This window comes from Panthera uncia, chromosome B1, assembly GCF_023721935.1.
Source record: "Panthera uncia isolate 11264 chromosome B1, Puncia_PCG_1.0, whole genome shotgun sequence".
NCBI classification, from domain to species: Eukaryota; Metazoa; Chordata; class Mammalia; order Carnivora; family Felidae; genus Panthera; species Panthera uncia.
The window spans coordinates 124,703,624-124,723,333 of NC_064811.1; the positions used below are offsets into that span (position 1 = coordinate 124,703,624).

Consider the following 19,710-nt stretch of genomic DNA (forward strand, 5'->3'; position numbering starts at 1 on the left):
GAGTCCCTACTAAGTAACTGATAAGGACTGCTTATATTAAAGAAGGTTAGAATAAGTCATAGTCATTCAATGTTGGGTGTCTTTTAAGTTGAACTCCTTGAGAAATAGACTCTGAGATGGAGATTTGTATGGAGAAGGTTTATCAGGGAGTGTTATTTAGAACAATACCTATAAAAGAGTAAGGGAAACTGAACTGTGATATAGATCCAGCTGATCCCAGCAGTAGCCCTTGAGTTGAGATGGCCCTTCAGAGGGGTCATCAATGGAGGCAGGGGAATCTGGCCTTTGGACCCCCACATTGCTCTATCATAGGATGTGGACTGTGGATGGGATGAGGTGTAACCTTTGAAGAGTAATTTCATCAACTGAAGGCGATTCCCAAAGAAAGACTTTTGCTGTGAGCCACCAGCACTCAGTGAGCACACTGAGCTCACTCAGTGTGAGTCGACACTCTGAGCAGTTGAGAGAATAAATCCTTCAGTCTTTAAAGTGTGGGTCTGCATCGTGCATCTCAGCATCCACTACAGAGAAATATTCAATGGTATCTTTTCTTTTCTTTTTTGTCAGGGAAAAACTGAAGCCCTTTAGCAGAGTAGAGGTTGTGGTTTTTTTTTTTTAAACAGCATTATTGAAATATAATTCATATACCATACAATTCACCATTTTAAAGTGTACAATTCAATGGCTTTTAATATATTAACAGAATTGTGCATCCATCAGCACAGCCAATTTTAAAACATTTTTATTACCTCAAAAATAAATCCCATACTCCTTAGCCATCACCCTTCCAATCCCCTTGTCTCTGCCAGTGCTAGGCAACCACTACTTCTGCTGCGATAGATTTTCTGTTCTAAACATTTCATATAAATGGAACCATACAATATTTGGTCCTTTGTTAATGGTTTATTTCACTTAGCATAATGTTTTCAATGTTAATCTGTGTTGTAGCATGAATCAGTATTCCATATCTTTTTATTGTCAAATAATAATCTAATAGAGATATACCACATTTTATTTGTGCATTCATCAATTGATGGACACTGGGGCTGTTTCCACTTTTTGGCTATTATGATTCATGCTGCTAAGAATGTACAGCTGTTTATATGAAAATACTTCTCATAGATACATACCAAGGAGTAGAATTTCTGGATTATATGGTAACTCTATGTTTAAACATTTGAGGAACTACCCAACTCTTTTTCAAAGCAGCTGCACCATGTTACATTCCCACTTTCATACTATGAGGGTTCCAGTTGCTCTACATTCTTGCCAACACGTTATTATCTCTTTTTATACATATAGCCATTTCAGTGGGTAAGTGGGTATGAAGTGGTATTTCATGGAGGTTTTCACATCCACTTCCCTGATGACTAATGATGTTGAGCATCTTTTCATATACCCATGTGTAAATCTTCTTTGGAGAAATGTTTAATCAGACCTTTTCAGTTGTGTTGTCTTTTTGTTATTGAGTTGTAAACATCTTTTATATATTTTAGATACATGTCCTTATCAGATATGATTTTCAAAAAAATTCTCCCATTCTTTGGATGGCCTTGCTTTTTGATGGTGTCCTTTCAAGCACATGAGGTTTTAATTTTGATGGTGTCCAGTTTATTTATTTTTCTTTTGTTGCTTGTGTTTCGGTGTCATATCTAAGAAACTATTATCTAATTAAAGATCACAAAGATTTCAATAGCACCTTTTTAAACAGAGATATAAGCTGGTAGAGAGGAGAAGTGTAGCTAGTGGGTAAGATGCAGTCTGGATGCAAAAAACCCAAAATTTCACTTGGGAAGTTTAACCTCAATTCAAATCATTTAAACATGAATCTGATTTTATGGCCACAAGGGCTCATTTTTTTTCTAAGCTTATTTATTTATTTTTGAGAGAGAGAATGAGCAGGGTAAGGGCAGAGAGAGAACAGAATATCTGAAATGGGCTCTGTGCTGACAGCAGAGAGCCTGATGTGGGACTTGAACTAATGAACCATAAGATCATGACCTGAGCCGAAGGCAGACGCTCAACCAAATGAACCACCCAGGTGCCCCACAAGGGCTCATTATTAAGAGAGATACATATAATTCATGAAACATTTTAAAAATGGGTCCATGATTAAAATGGTCAACCATTAAAAGAGGTCAAATGGAAGAAGAAATACATTGGGATTAGAAATTGATAAAGATTTAAAAACTAGAACATGAGCTGGATCTTGTCAGGTACGTAGGATCTAGAATATAGAGAGAAAAAAGAAGATCTTTCCAAATTATATGAATAGCAAGAAAAAGAAAAATCACAGAGGAGAGAATGGTCATATCAGCCAGGTGGGAACAGCAATCTAGACCAGGAGTCGGGAGATGAGAGATACTACAAAACCTAAAAATAAGGGTACAACACAGAGTGTAAGAGCAAAACAAACTTACATATTGTTCAGATAGACCTCAGAACTAAAATTAATCCACAGGACAAGACATGGTGACAACAGTCTCTCGTAGTACCTTGAGAATCAATGAGAATTGTGGGTAGTTCTGGGAGACCTATCCATTTACCACAGGGGGGAAAATGGCCTATATCTAAGACTAAAGGAAGCATAATACAACTCCTCCAAGGTAACAAGAGTAGGAAGAAATATGTGGATTAGAAATCAGAGCAGCATCCTCAATCCTCAAAGGAAACAATGGTATCATGCAAAATAATTGGCTGGTGTATGCATGGGGTGGAGATGGAAACCCAGTTCAAAGTGCAGTGCTGTGATGCAAGGGGTGAATTCAGAAAGTTTAGAGGGCTTGTCTAGGTGCCCCTGGTCTTCTGGTCTGGTAGGAAATAGGACTTAATTCTTTTTTTAAATTTCAGCTTTATTGAGGTGTAATAGATAAATAAAATTGTAAGATATTTAAAGTGTATGTCATGGTAATTTGATACACACAATAAGGACTTAATCCTAAACCCCACCTGATACGGTGCTAAAGCTGCTGGTAGACCTACAGGCCACATCAGCTCTGTATAATATGTGGAATAGCCTTCATCCCACTGATGGATGGACACAGTCCAGGGGCTGGACAAAAGAGAAAAAGGAGAAATACCTCCCATGTGCTAGTAGCACAGACTAAGAAATATGGCTAGATGGGGCCATATCCTGGAGAATTTTGAAAAGAAGGCCAAGTTCTGACTTGACTCAGGATTAAGAGTCATTCTCAATATGATGGAAGTAGCATCCAATAGGATTAATTTCAGAGTTTCATTCCACTATTTCCCATTTTAATTATCTACTCTTAAGCACTCTTTAAAGTGAAAATACCCATTCCCTTAGCTATGCTATCCATGCTTATTCCCCTACCATGTTCCTTTTTTTTGTTCTGTGTTTCTTCAAAAGCACAGTGGCCTACTTAATTTAGAGAAAACCACCCAGATGCAAAGCCCTAGAGGGTATTTCTTACTTAAAAAGCCCAGTTACACCAAAACCATAATGATATTGGAGAATTCATTTGACTCAAGGTCCCCAGAGTATCAAACTGATTTCTTTGCTGCAGCTGGTTGCTGCTTTGTATGAGGTGATGTATTAAGGAGCTTGAAAAGTTCAACAGTTATGTCCGTCACCAGTCTTATCTCTAAATATCTGCCACAACATATCTGCTGACGACTCAGTGAAAGCACTTCTGTCTCTGACATCAGCAATGGTGACATCTCTGCCTAAGTCAGAATTCTAGATTTCTTTTTCTCCCAAATCTGCTCCTCCCCAAGTCTTCACTGTCTCAGTAAATGACACCATTCTTCACCTGTTAAGCAGGACAAAAAAGTAGAAACCATCTATTACATTTTGGTAATTCTTGTAACATTTCAAACTTTTTCATTGTTCATGTATTTGTTATGGTGATTTGTGAGCAGTGATCTCCGATGTTACTATTGTAGTTGTTTGGGGGCACCACAAATCACACCCATGTAAGGTGGTAAACTTAAGTGATAAATGTATGTGTTCTGACTGCTCCAGTGACCAGTCATTCCTCCTTGTCTCTCTCCCTCTCCTCAGGCCTCCCTATTCCCTGAAACACAGCGATATTGAAATTAGGCCAATTAATAACCCTACAATGGCCTCTCAGTATTCAAGTGAAATGGAGTCACACACCTCCCATTTTCAATAAAAAGCTAGAAATGATTAAGCTTAGTGAGGAAGGTATGTCAAAAGTCAACATAGGTGGAAAGCTAGGACTCTTGTACCAGTTAGCCAAGTTGAGGGCAAAGGAAAAGTTCTTGAAAGAAATTAAAAGTGCTACTCTAGTGAATACACAAATGATAAGAAAGTAAAACAGTCTTATCGCTGATACAGAGAAAGTGTGAGTGGTCTGGATAGATCAAACCAGCCACAACATTCTTCTTAAGCAAAGCCTAATCCAGAGCAAGGCCCTAACTCACTTCAATTCTATGAGGGCTGAGAGAGATGAGGAAGCTGCAGAAGAAAATTTGAGGCTGTCAGAGGTTGGTTCCTGAAGTTTAAGGAAAGAAGCCATCTCCATCACATAAAAGTGCAAGATGAAGCAACAAGTGCTGATGAAGAAGCTGCAGCAAGTTACCCAGGAGATCCAGCTAAGATAATTCATGAAGGTGGCTACAATGAACAACAGATTTTCCATGTAGATAAAACAGCCTTCTACTGGAAGAAGGTGCCATCTAGTATTTTCATAGATAGAGAGGAGAAATCAATCCCTGACTTCAAAGGTTCAAACATCAGGCTGAGTTTCTTGTTAGGAGCTAATGCATTTGGTGAATTTAGGTTGAAGCCAATGTTCATTTATCATTCCAAAAATCCTAGGGCTCTTAAAAATTATGCAAAATCTATTCTGCCTATGCTCTATAAAAGGAACAATAAATCTTGGATAAAGCACATCCATTTACAACATGGTTTTCTGAATATTTTAAACCCACTGTTGAGACCCACTGCTCAGAAATAAAGATTCCTTTCAAAATATAACTGCTTATTGACAATGCATATGATTATCCAAGAGCTCTAATGGACATGGACAATGAGATTACGTTGTTTCCATGCCTACTAACACAACATCCAGTCTGCAGCTCATAGCTTAAGGAGTAATTCTGACTTGCAAATCTTATCATTTAAGAAATACATTTCATAAGGCTATAGATGACATAGTAGTGATTCCTCTAATGAATCTGGGCGATGTAAATTAAAAACCTTCCAAAAATGATTCACCATTCTAGATGCCATTATGAATATTTGTGATTCATAGGAAGAGGTCAAAATACCAATATCAACAGTAGTTTGGAAGAAGCTGATTCCAAACCCTCATGGATGACTTTTAGGAGTTGAAGACTTCAGTGGAGGAAGTAACTGCAGATGTGCTAGAAATAGCAAGAGAACTAGAATTAGAAGTAGAGCCTGAAGGTGGAACTGAATTGCTGCAATCTCTTGGTAAAACTTTAACAGATGGGGAGTTGCTTCTTATGGATGAGCAAAGAAAGTCGTTGCTTGAGATGGAATCTACCTCTGCTGAGGATGTTGTGAAGACTGTTGACATAACAACAAAGGATTTAGAATATTATGCAGATTTAGCTGATAAAGCAGTTGCAGGATTTGAAAGGATCAACTCCGATTTTGAAAGAAGTTCTCCTGTGGGTAACATACTATAAAATAGTATCACATGCTCCAGAGAAATTATTCATGAAAAGAAGAGTCAATCAATGTGGCAAACTCCATTATTGTCTTATTTTAAGAAATTTCCATAACCACCTCCACTTTCAGCAGCTACTAGCTTGATCAGTCAGCAGCCATCAACACTGAGGCAAGACTCTTCACCAACAAAAAGATTATGACTCACTGAAAGCTCAGATGTAGCATTTTCAGCAATAAATGCACATTGTTTTTTTCTGAAACATAATGCTATTACCCAGTAGACTACTGTATAGTGTAAACATAACTTATTTATGCACTGAGAAAACAAAAAATTCATTTGACTCACTTTATTGCAATATTCCAGCTACCCAATATCTTAACATATTTAATTATAAGAGATGCAGGGCATCTCTGCAGGACTTCATGCATTTAGCCTCCTATCCCAATCTCTCCACCATTTTTTTCAAGATAGGCCTAGACCACTAAGGACTTCATCTTTGGGAGAATTAACATTTGTCCCGTACTCTGTGTGGACTCTGTCCACCAACAGTGCCATGAACAGCATGAAATTATATCCAGAGGTTGATTTGCAGTGTCAATACATTTGTTATCTCCAGGGAACTCCAGACTACAAAATCATTATCTAATTAAATTAAAGGGTGACAGCGCAAAAGCCTTCCTAATTCAGGTCACAGTAATTCCAGCAATGAAGAGAGCAATGGCAGTCCATTAATTGTCTTACCAGGAAACACATACACACACACACACACACACACACACACACACACACACAAAACCCTTAGGTCCTTGGCTGCTCTGTTGAGATAGCCCTAAAGACCTTAGTACATTGATTGTTTGGCTTATAATTTTTGCTTCTTACTATTGAAAAGATTTTATTTCCAAAACAACCCATCAAACTGTGAATAATTAAATTACCATATGAAAAATTCCTTTGAAAATAGTTTTGTTGCCTATTACAATAGAAGGGACATTTCCTCAGATATGGAAACTCTGAAAGCCCTGTTTTAAAATATTAATTTAGAAACTTAAAACCTAAATCTTTAAGAATCTACATGCACATGAATTTATATGTTTGTAGTCTCTAAGCATGAAATGTATATACAAAGGAGTTAGGTTCATGACTTATCTTACATCATAAGATCTTAAAAAGATGTAACATATTGTCCTGTTAAAAATTATAAACACAGATTTCTTAAGGAAATCTGTAAAAGTCTAATCAAGTATTCACAAAGGAGAGACAAAATTAAAGTGAATTAATGCATTTAAAGGGAGGACCTTAGGAGAATCTTGATGGCTCAATCAGTTAAGCATCCGACTTTTGGTTATAGCTCAGGTCATGATGTCACTACTCCTAGGTTTGAGCTCCTCATCTGGCTCTGTGCTGACAGTGTGGAGCCTGCTTGGGATTCTCTCTTCTCTCCCTGTCTCTGCCCTTCCCTCACCCTTTCTCTCTCAAAATAAATGAAAATTTTAAAAAGTTTTTTTTTAATAAAGGGAGGACTTTATAATTTATTTAAAATTTAACACATAGAATGGGACACCTGGGTGGCTCAGTGGGTTGAGCATCCGACTTCAACTCACGGTCATGATTTCATGGTTCATGGGTTCGAGCCCCGTGTCGGGCCTGTGCTGACAGCTCAGAGCCTGGAGCCTGCTTCAGATTCTGTGTCTCCCTCTCTCTTTTCCCCTCTCCCACTTGTTCTCTCTCTCTCTCAAAAATAAACATTAAAATCTTTTAAAAAAAATAAAACAACACATAGAAAACTCTAACGCTTCGAGGAATTTCATTTTAAAACTTTGCTACTACATTCTGATGAAGTAAAGCAATGCAAAGCCAAGGAAATTACAGAAATTTTTACTAGTATACACTGACAAAAGTAAAGAAAAACTTTTTAAATATAGCCCAGGATGATAACAGCTTACGTGTGAAAGCTGCCAAACAAATTTCTCTACAGTGTTAGTTTTCAAAAACCTCCAAAGGCATCAAGCACAGAAAATCTTTTAAAATTAAACACAACACACAGCTAAGAACCATTTGTGATGTGTCATTTATGGCCCTTAAAAATAAAAGAGAATGAATTTGCCAGTTGTGCTAAAAGAATCTGGTAAAATAATCCTTCATAGGGGTTATCACCAACAGTTACCTGGAACACCTATATTTTTAGGAGAGATTTTCTGGAAAACGAACATGAATACAGTACGTTTCTGGAGTCAAACAGCTTCTAGCAACCAATTTTACGTAACAGGTATAACCTATCCCTGTTTGTTTGTGATTTAGCACACAGGACAGTTCCAAGTGGAATGGGTGATTTTTAAATGATTTTGAAAGAATTTGCCTAGCAATAATTTTAACATCTTTGAAAAGAGTAATTGTTAATTCCAGCTACCTTCCCCATGATCATCATAATCATAAGTCATTCTTCCAGGAAGTACCTACAACAGTGCCTAGGACAGAAGAGATACTCAGTAAATATGTTTCCCCCCTTTTCCCTCACCCCTAATCCTTCCATACCACATGCTATGTAGTGGTTTCCCTGTGGTGCTTTGGGAGCCCTAGCCAGTGACAGAGCAAGATGAAGGGGGAGGTCAACCAGGCTGGCCTTCTGCATAAGCAGTTTCATTTATATCTGCTTCAGATATTGACATCCAGTTAAGAGTTTGTTTGAATAGAGTTCTAATTGCACTACTAGGAGAAAAAGAAAATCATCTCTGTTCTTCAGAAGTGGAATTCTGTCCCAAGCATTCTCTTTCCAGAGTGAGTCCATGTCCTCCTATAGCTTCAACTGCCCTCTATACAACAATGCCCACATCACTATCCCAACTCACTATCCCCAGTACCCAATCAGCCACAAAGTCCTGTGAATCCTAAATATATTTTACTCTGCTTCATTCCTACCACCACTGCTTTAGTTCGGGTCCAGATTATTTTTGTGTGTATTCGTGGAATAGAGAATTCATTCCAGCAGTGATATGTAGGCTCTACTGGGAGGTACATGAGATGATGAAGACTTATATCAGAAGGTAGCAATAAGAAAGAAGGGCTGAGTGTGAAAGATACCACACAGGAAGATCCAAAATATTTGTTTACTGACTAATCATGAGGGGAAGAGAGAGCAAGGAGACAAAGTAACTCTAAAATTTCCAGACTAAGTGAATTAGAATATGCCTACAGAGATTAGATTGCAGAAGAAAGTAGAGTCATTAAAGAAGATGCAGTAAGTTGACTTGAAAGTGAAAGGAGAACCAGAATTTCACAGCACTAAGGATTAAAATAGCAATAAATATGATTATAGAGAATACATAATTTGTAATTAATTTTATCACTAATAATTGTATTCATCATTATTTTTTTCCTACAAAGAAATATAAGGGCCATGGGGAAATTATCGATAATATGAAACAATGGAGACATTAGAAAGACATGAATACATAGGGTACCTGGGTGTCTTAGTCAGTTACGTGTCTGACTTCAGCTCAGGTCATGATCTCACCGTTCATGAGTTTGAGCCCTGCATCAGGCTCTGTTCTGACAGCTCAGAGCCTGGAGCCCACTTCAGATTCTGTGTCTCCCTCTCTCTCTGCCCCTCCCCTGCTTGCTTTTTGTCTCTCTCAAAAATAAATAAACAATTTTTTTTCATTTTCAAAAAGAAAGACATGAATACAGAAAAATGGTCACTGGATTTGCCAATGGGGAGACCATCAGTGACCCCCAGGGGATCACTGGGGAGTGGGAATGGAAGCCAGTCTATGAGGAACTGACATCATGAGTCAGTGATGAGAAATGCAACAGTAATAGATTTTAAGAAGTCTGGCAGAGAAAGGAAGATTGGGAAAGGAAAATATTAGGATAAGATGACTGCTTAAAGGGATTATGAGCCATGTAAAGTTTGCAACCATTTAGAAGACAGAGTAGAAAAGAACCATTCGTTTTGCAAAGCAAGAAATTTTGCTTCCAGTGTTTCCTTTATAAATAAGTCACAATAAGAGACAGCAGGCTTTCATATCGAAGAAGATATATAGAAAATTTGCACTGATGTGACATAGACCATATTCTTAGCTTTTAAAAATCTATCTCTGAGTCACTGGCTAAGAGGGCAAGGGCAGAGATATGGCAAAGATAGCTATTGCCTTCTAAACAACACAAATAATGTCACAGGTCTGCTACCTTTCAAGTAGTATTTTCCTTCATGATTTCAGTTTAACATTTTAACATGTTTTTCAAAAAATAGATTCTATAAGAAGTTACTGGATGATACAAAATGTTTAGAATATGACCTATATTAAGTCAAAAGTCATCCAAACTTTAATCACCAAAATGGCCAGATGACTGACAGCATATCTGCCATTGAGCATTCATGAAGTTATCTCCATAAGAGAATTCACACTCTTACACTCAGCAGCAGTCAGCATGAAATTAGAATAAAAGGTAATAATCCCAAACACATGCAGTTTACTGACTGGCCCTCACCGTATCATAAATAGAGGGTGCTTGAAACCTGCCCTTCAGTTCTCAATAATAGCCTGCCAAGAGCTTCTAAAGCAAATAGGAAGGAGTGGGGGAGTGAATTTGTGATCTGAGGAGGAGATATCATATATTTGGAAAATTCCATTTAAATAACCCAAGTTTAACAAATCCCCTTCCTAGATACCCATTCTAGGAGTCTGAAAAGCAGTAATTAGAATGGGTGGGCTGAGAAAGTCAACTAAACACAGATTGACAGATAGGCCTACCCAAAGAGGCATCCCATGAACTGCATTATTCCAACAAGAATGTCTTTATTTACATAGCAAAGTGGGTATATTGTGTTCAGCAAAGCTTTTCAATAACCAGAAACATGCTGCTAAAAGAATTGCCCACCACCACGAAGAACTCCTAATGTAAAGATACAAAAACCAGTGTGACAATTATATTTGTAATCCCACAGAAAACAGTGAAATAGCTTTCTTCATGAGCAAATCACAGCCATAGCAACTTAACATGTGCAGTCCCATATGGGTCCACTGCTTCCCAAAATGAGGCCAAGAACTCGGGAATTCAAACTCTTACATCAGAACTAGAGAAAAACTGGACATGAAATAGTTTTGTATCAAAGTTAAATTTTAGAAATTCTAAAAGCAAATTTCAAGTAATCATCATGTATATCCCTGCATCTTGTTATACTGTTTATATGGATGCAGTCAAAATGTTCTGATCTGTTCTATATCCCCACAAAAATCAAAGAGACTCACTTAGATTGAGAATGTTCATTGCACAGATGTATATGATTGTGTGGGGATATATGTGTTTTATTTTTTTTTTCTGATTCTGAATTAAAGAAAATTTTCAAAAGAAAATTTTTCCTGCTATGAACAGCCACTAAATAAGACTAATACTGGCTATGGAAAAGGGCTATTTCCAATGGTCTACCCATTTGAAGCACATACCCTGAATAAATCAAAAAGTGCTGATGGACTACCTGAAACCAAAAATATAGAACTGGGTCCCTGGTAATTAAGACCCTTGATGGATATTTGTTTTCTCATATATCATAACAGACTGACCTAGATAGATAAGTTCAAATCCTGGTGCTACATCTTAATTTCTATACTTTTAAACAAATTACTTAACTTCTCTATGCCTCAGTTTCCTCATCTGTAAAATGAGGGATAATTAACGATGCTTACCTCATGGAATGAATTAATACATGAAAGCAACTAAAACAGTACCTGTCTGGTAGTAATTGCTCAATAAATGCTCCCTCTAATGATCAAGAGAATGCTTTAAAACAGCACCCAGCTGCCAGACCTGTGATTGCATGAAAAGTGTGCCAATGTACTGTGTTGGCTTTACATAAGAATTAAATATTAGGTCTAAAAGGAAATAATTCTAATGAAATATCATTTTCTAAATATTTAGTGCCAACATATTGGAAAAAACAAATTAGAATATTTATAAGGTATTTGAAATCAGTACCTTCTGATCACAATTATACTCTTAAAAAAACTCAAATGCTATTTCCATTAGGAAAAAAAGTAGAGCCATATTTGGGGTTTACTTTTCTTCCTTATCACTCTACCCTTTTGTGGTTTCTGTCTCTTTTCTGAGTTTCCATAACTGGAACTACGAGAGTGATTCAAAAAAGTATAAATCAGGAACATCCTATAAATGATTACTAAAGAAATAAGAATGTCTATAAAGGAATTAGGGCAAAGAACCTAGCAGCTGAGCCTCTTTTAAGGGCCCCAACACTTTTAGGGAAAAAAAATAGAGAGAAACATTTTTATACATTTGAAATTAATCCACACATTCATTCATTAAAAAAAAATATTGAAAATGCTATGCACTCTTTTAGAAACCACAGATACCTATGTAAATCCCTTTCCTTAAGGAGTTTATAGTTTAGTAGAAGGACACTCTCCTAAACCAATGATTACAATACAGTATGACAACAGAAGTATTAGAAATATGTAAAAGATACAATGAGAACATAAAAAGGACCAATGTCTTTCTGGAGGTGTCAGGCAAAAATTCATAAAGGAAAAAAAATAAATAGAAAAGAGATTTTTCTCAGCCTGGGAAGGATAAGAGGGCATTCCAGGCAAAAGGAATGCCATCTGCCCAAATCTGGAGGCATGTAAGTGCCTGCTTGACATGCTTCAAAGAGATTTATAATGCCAAAGGGTGAAATATTAGGTGGAGAGTCAGAGCTAGGAGAGAAAACTGGAGCAGTTGATAGGAAACAGATCAGTCATGCCCGGCTACAGAATTCAGGCTTTACAGGTGATACAAAAAGAACTATGACAAAGGAACGAACTAATTTCAAGTTTGGAAAGCTCTAGCCCCAAAACAAAGCGTGGATCAGAGGAAAAGCAGAGTAAGAACCCCAGACTAGAAGTGGTGGGTGCCGAAAATAAAGCAGTAGTCACAATACACAGAAATGCAGGTATGCTCAAATACATATTTAGGAGCACAAACTTAACAGAATTTGGTAAAACATGAGAAAGAGTCAAGAAACAAGAATAACGCCAAAGTTTCTATCTTGATTAAAACTGATGAAAGATCAGGGCAGAAAGAGGTTTGTGACTTCAGTTTAGGATGTATGAGGTGTCTGTGTAATTTGCGGGTGCAGATGTTGGATCTGGAAGTCAGGAGAGAGATTTGGGCTAAAGATAGAGATTTGGATATGAAGAAGACAAAAGGTGCAGTTCAATCAATGCACATGAATGAGTTCACCTAGCTAGAGGGTAGATGAAAAAGAAAGGACCAAGAAGTCTGTCATATGAGAGGTGAGCAAAGTCAGCAGAATTCCTAAGGAGAAGCTGGAAGCCAAAGAGACCACAGAGAGGGTGAATGAATGGTTGTTGGTACCAAATGTTGCTGCCAGGACATGAAAATGCGCAGGAAAAAAAAAAAGTCTACTGGATTGAATAACTAAGGAGCCGTTAGTGACTTTAAGAGGAGTGGGGAGGGAGAGAAGCTGGGTTTTGTGGGCTGAGGATTAAGTAAGATGTGAGCAAATGAGAGTAGGCAGACCCAACTCTTTCTAGATGAACACATGCAGCTTATTTTATGCAACATGGCAAATACATAGTCACACTTTCAGCCCACTTGTTGAAACCATGCTGGTCTTGAGTAGATATTTATGGTAAGCTTCTATAAATGTAGTATGATCTTAAACATGCCAAGAAACCCTGTTTGCCCCGTAAAGACCTTTCCATCCACTAACTAATGCCTGAAAATCTGATAGAGGCCAAGCCTTCCTTTCATACAGAAAGAGCTTATAATATAAATTCCTTTAGAAAAGGTAAAACATGGGCAATTTTCAACTTAAGCTGAACATTTCCTTTGCTAACCCTTCTCTGAGAGGAGGTTTGGGCAGAGCAAGGGGCCAGGAAGAATCTGAGAGCCCTGAGGGAGAGAACAGAAAAGAAGGCCCAAAGGTACTGAAAATAAATTTTACCTGGCCCAAAATTGTATTTAGTGTTACCCCTGTCTACCATGGTTTTAGAGGTCACATTGTCATAAACACAAAGACTCAGATTCCTAACCACTGGGAGAATTCTTTCCCCTGGTTGCTGAAGGAGAGAATTACACTGATCAGTAATTTCACATTGTCTAAATTCTAGATAGCTTTAAATAAAAGTCTACCCTTATCCTCCAACCCACATACTCATTTTCAGCTTCTACCTAATAATCTTGACACATTTCATTTGGTTTTAGGGGTTTTTTTATATCTCTTTAGCATTAGTTAATTTTTTAATTGCCAAGAAAGGTTTTTAAAATCTATTATGGGTATTATGATATGGAACTATTAAACTTGAACATATATACTGATTTTCAGATATTTTTGAAACCTGTCATAAAGTCTTAACTTTTTTGAATACTCTGCTACTTTCATGAGCCTTCTAAAAAACCACTCATCAGAGCCATTTAGAAAGAAATATGACATTAAAAGGAGGTAAATTTTCCATGTATTATACTGTGATTTAGTAGCGCTCTCCCATTAAATCTAAATTTGTCTTCTAACCACTGTGAAGTAGTCATGGTTTATTTGATCCTTATGGCAAAGGTCTATTAAAACAATAACTTGGAAATAGTCTTCATAGCTAACATGTCATTCATTGAAGAGATTGGGGCAGGAATTCCACAGAAGGTTGTTGTCAATCTGTATCAATGCTATCAAGGAAATAACAACCAAAGGAACTAAAGATATCTGACTCTTCATGCACAGAGAACCTCACTCTCAGAGGATCTCAGAGAACTAGGGAAGACTGAAAAACAGTCCATGGAAGAGAAAGTCTCAAAGCCTGCACCTGCCACCAGCCATGAACCATCTCCACAGACAAGCTCTGCACTTAAAAAAAAGAAATGTTTAGGGGCGCCTGGGTGGCTCAGTCGGTTAAGTGTCCGACTTCGGCTCAGGTCATGATCTCACGGTCTGTGAGTTCGAGCCCCGCGTCGGGCTCTGTGCTGACAGCTCAGAGCCTGGAGCCTGTTTCAGATTCTGTGTCTCCCTCTCTCTGACCCTCCCCCGTTCATGCTGTGTCTCTCTCTGTCTCAAAAATAAATAAACATTAAAAAAATAAAAAAAAGAAATGTTTGCAGTTGGATAAGGGGGGGCGGGGGGTGGGAAGGATATTTAAAATAATATCCAACAGAGTTGCTTATAATACAGCTTGCTAGCAAATAGATCTAGACATACTGAAGATCAAATTCATATCCCCCAAGTCATAACCATTACATTAGTTCAAGCCCAGGAAAGCACAGCTATAAGGAGTGTTTTCACTATGACCACATCTTCCAAACTCTCTTGTAGCCTTTGCAAGATTAAGGCTTTAGTACTTGAGTCCACCAAACTACTTTCACCAGAGACCCTTCTTTTCTACTCCTGTACACCTATATTTTTTAAACATTTTTTAAATGTTTATTTTTGAGAGGGGGAGGTGGGGCAGAGAGAAAGGGGGACAGAGGATCTGAAGCAGGCTCTGTGCTGACAGGAGAGATCCCCATGTAGGGCTTGCACTCACAAACTGTGAGATCATGACCTGAGCCAAAGTTGGACACTTAATTGACTGAGCCACCCAGATACCCCTGCTGTATATTTTATCACCAGAGTTCTCAGAGGCAAGTTCTAGCCTCACTGTCTGTTTTTTCTCAGTACAAGTATGTTCCTCAATTCATTGCCTCCACACCCCCAGAAACTGCTTTCATTAAAATACCCAATCACCTTCCAGTTGGTAAATCCAGCTCTATTTCTGTCTTTGTCTTTCCTGGTCTTCTGCAGCATTTACCCACGTTGATGGTCTCTTCCATTGCTCTCCAGAGCCCTAAGAGCATATGCTTCTCCTCCTCCCACTCTGATCATTTTCACTACTGACTTCTACCTCTACTCCCAGCAGTTCTCATGTTTACATAGCGAGTACTCTCCTCCATTCACACCACCTCCTGTCCCTTTATGATCTCAGCCACCATCTATACAGGACATGAGTTTCAAAACTTCATCTCCAGCCCCAGTCTCTCTCAAGATCCAGACACACGGGTCCATCTTTATGTTTCAAAGGCTCTGTTCACATACTGTGACTGAAACTTATTTTGGTTTTGTCCTACCCCACCTCTCTTCAAAACCTATTCTATTTTTCTTATCTCAATTAATGGTGATACTCCAAATGTAAAATCCTGGGAATATTTTGTGCTTCCTTTCTCTCACCCCTGATATCCCAATGCATCACCAGAATTCATTAGTTCTATCACAGAAAAGCTTCACAAATCAAATCTCTCCTGTAACACTTGCCTCTGCCTTAGACCAACCACTCCTTGTCTGTCAAATGGATTGATGAAATAACCTCTTAACTGGTCTCCTGCCTGCAATGTCACCCCATTCTGCACACATTCACATACCTGATCCTAAAAGCAACTGCTCATACTATCACTCCTCAGTATAAAGATCCCACTGCTACACCTCAGCTGCCTTCAGATGGTTCATGCCCTTAAAGAGGCATACAAGACCTTCACTATGGCCCCAGCCTACTACTCCAGTCTTAACTGATGCAGCTCCTCTCACAAAGTGTCTACATGTACTATGTAGGCCTTAACATTTATTCCCTCTGAAATCTTAAATAACATTTCCTAACTGAATGACCAATACTTCCTAACTCTCCAACTTATTCACTACCTTAGCACAGTGTATCTAATTCTTTACATCACTGAAAGCTCCAGTCTCTCAATAACACCCTTTCCCCATTTATTTTCTATTTTTAGCTGCCTTTTGAGCTAAAGGCTCATTCCTAGATGCCTTTAGTTAGGTCCTCAATATTTCCTCATCTGTCTTGCTCTCCTGGTCTTTTTATTTATTGTATAAAACCCAACTTTGGATCAATCCAAATACAATATATGAATCCTTCGTTCCTATGCCTTAGAGGTAATCACCTTTATCAGTTCTGTTCTCAGAAATAAGTCCATTAAATTTTATGGAAATAGCTTATAATAGCAGTAGGTATTATTCTACTCCATGAGAAATTGATGAAATGCATGATTCTCAGAATATTCTCTGATGCTGCCACAAGTTAGAGCTTTTTGGTGGGAAAAAAGCACAGAGGATTTCTGTGGCCAGGAAAAGCTTTGTCTTAGTCAATGAAGAGTTTGAGCCCAGAATCAGGAGTTTTGGTGAGCTGGAGCTTCATCCTGTGGATCTCTTTCCAGCCAGCCTACATGCAAATCTCGTTAGATCAAATCCTGTTTCCCAACCTTTTCAGATGAGTTTTGACTAATTAACTAATTGAAACTGAGAGTAATTAAATAATAACAGAAAGGTACATTCCTCTTTTGGTTCTGAACATGAAAAACATTATTCTTTGAATAGCAAATTAACTTACAGAGAAAGAGGACTGGCTCCCTTTCTTTTATGTGGAGTGGTATCTTGTTAAGATCCATTACTGGGATGCCTGAGTGGCTCAGTCGGTTAAGCTTCCAACTTCAGCTCAGATCATGATCTCACCATTCATGAGTTCGAGCCCCACGTTGGGCTCTGTGCTGACAGCTCAGAGCCTGGAGCCCGCTTCAGATTCTGTGTCTCCTTCTCTCTCTGCCCCTCCCATGCTCACTCTCTCTCTCTCCTTCAAAATAAATAAACATTAAAATAATTTTTAAAAAAAGATCCATTACCAATTTCACTCAGCACACAGTAGGCAAACCTGGGCTCCAGGGGGAGATCCTGAATATTGTCGATGGACAAATCTTAGAGAAAAACACAGAAAAGAACTCTTTCTATTCAGAAATGGGGTTCAGGTTGCAGGCTTACTTGAGGTGAACAAAAATCAAAAATTGTTAGTATATTTGTGATTCTGGTCAGGTAAGAACAGAAAAAGCTAAGGAGCAAACACAAGGAATAATAAAGAGAAAAGGGACCCAACACCGAACACTCCAGGGGAAAAACAGAAGCAAACCTCTTGTAAGTAATAGAAAAAAAAATGTCAGGGGGCAGCTGGGGCACTTCAGTCCAAATTTCAATAGCTAGGATTCAAGAGTCAGGATCAGGCAATGGGAAGACCCCATCCCTGTTTCAGATAGATGGCCTAGAAGAATCAAGAATGGCCTTGGAATCTGTGTGAAAAGCTTGTCTCATATTCACTGTACCAGGTAATCAGTGAACACCTCTGCTTGATCAGTGTTCCTACAAGTGGTCTTAGCAGTTCCTGGCCATCTGTATTTGTGTGGATTACCAAAAGGATCCATTTCCTTTCCTCCTCAGGTGATGTCAAGGGTATTTTTTTTCCCAGCAAATAGTACATGAATCATGAATCACTATCCCCAAAACTAAGGAATCTTAGTTTTGTTTCCTCCTGCCAATATCTGCGCTAGCATTTTGGCCAGTTAAAAAAAAAAGTAGCCTTGTTTTCACATATGATCACTTAGTACTGATGAGGGAGTATACGGCAGGCTGAAGGCAAAGTACAAGCTACCACACACACACACACACACACACACACACACACACACCAGGTGGGATATGTATGATATTCCTTGGACACTCCTGGCTACCCAAAAAACAGAAAGGACAAAAAACAATTGGTTAAACTGATAAGAGTCTCCACCAGTTTACAAGAAAAAGGCAATCTTATCAATAGCCTAATCTCCAGAAACCTATAGACTCAGTTTCCTACAGCCCCAACATCAACCTCCCCTCCATAAGAAACGGGAACCCTCTTGCACTGTTGGTGGGAATGCAAATTGGTGCAGCCGCTCTGGAAAGCAGTGTGGAGGTTCCTCAGAAAATTAAAAATAGACCTACCCTATGACCCAGCAATAGCACTGCTAGGAATTTACCCAAGGGATACAGGAGTACTGATGCATAGGGGCACTTGTACCCCAATGTTTACAGCAGCACTCTCAACAATAGCCAAATTATGGAAAGAGCCTAAATGTCCATCAACTGATGAATGGATAAAGAAATTGTGGTTTATATACACAATGGAATACTACCTGGCAATGAGAAAAAATGAAATATGGCCTTTTGTAGCAACGTGGATGGAACTGGAGAGTGTGATGCTAAGTGAAATAAGCCATACAGAGAAAGACAGATACCATATGGTTTCACTCTTATGTGGATCCTGAGAAACGTAACAGAAACCCATGGGGGGGGGGAAGGGAAAAAAAAAAAAAAGACGTTAGAGTGGGAGAGAGCCAAAGCATAAGAGACTGTTAAAAACTGAGAACAAACTGAGGGTTGATGGGGGGTGGGAGGGAGGGGACGGTGGGTGATGGGTATTGAGGAGGGCACCTTTTGGGATGAGCACTGGGTGTTGTATGGAAACCAATTTGACAGTAAATTTCATATATTAAAAAAAAAGCCTTTTAAGAAAAATAAATAAATAAATAAATAAATAAACTGTACATGGGTAATGAATAATTAAAAATATCAGTTAAGGGGCGCCTGGGTGGCGCAGTCGGTTAAGCGTCCGACTTCAGCCAGGTCACGATCTCGCGGTCCGTGAGTTCGAGCCCCGCGTAGGGCTCTGGGCTGATGGCTCAGAGCCTGGAGCCTGTTTCCGATTCTGTGTCTCCCTCTCTCTCTGCCCCTCCCCCGTTCATGCTTTGTCTCTCTCTGTCCCAAAAAAATAAATAAAAAACGTTGAAAAAAAAAATTAAAAAAAAAAAAATATATCAGTTAATGTTCTTCCTAACCCTGCTTCTCTTTGGTGCTGTATTCTCTTAACGAATCCTTTACAACTGCAAAAAAAAACAAAACAAAAAACAAACAAACAAACAAACAAACAAAAAAACCTCCCCTCCATAATGATGTGGGGAACAAAGGCAAGAAGGAAATGGCAGGTAAAATTGAATTTCCTCATAACCTTCAGCCCACTGACAAATACTTGAGGCAAATACAGAGTAGAGTATAACATTTCTCCAGGAACTCCCTACTGTCTTAATGTTAATGCTTTGCTAGAGAGAAAAACAACCTTAGCTTGACAATAGGTAGGCCTCCAGTAATCTGTGAGTGTTTAGCATATGAAAGTCTCTTTGGAAACTTCCCTCCTATCTTTACTTCTCCCAAATCCATAGTATATAACTAGTCATTCTACGCAAT

The 19,710-nt window shown here is 38.5% G+C and overlaps 1 pseudogene; it reads left to right on the forward strand.

The window, feature by feature from the left end:
• The first annotated feature begins 4,082 nt into the window (after nucleotides 1–4,082).
• Nucleotides 4,083–5,904, forward strand: LOC125922442 (tigger transposable element-derived protein 1-like; annotated as a pseudogene).
• Nucleotides 5,905–19,710: the final 13,806 nt, after the last annotated feature.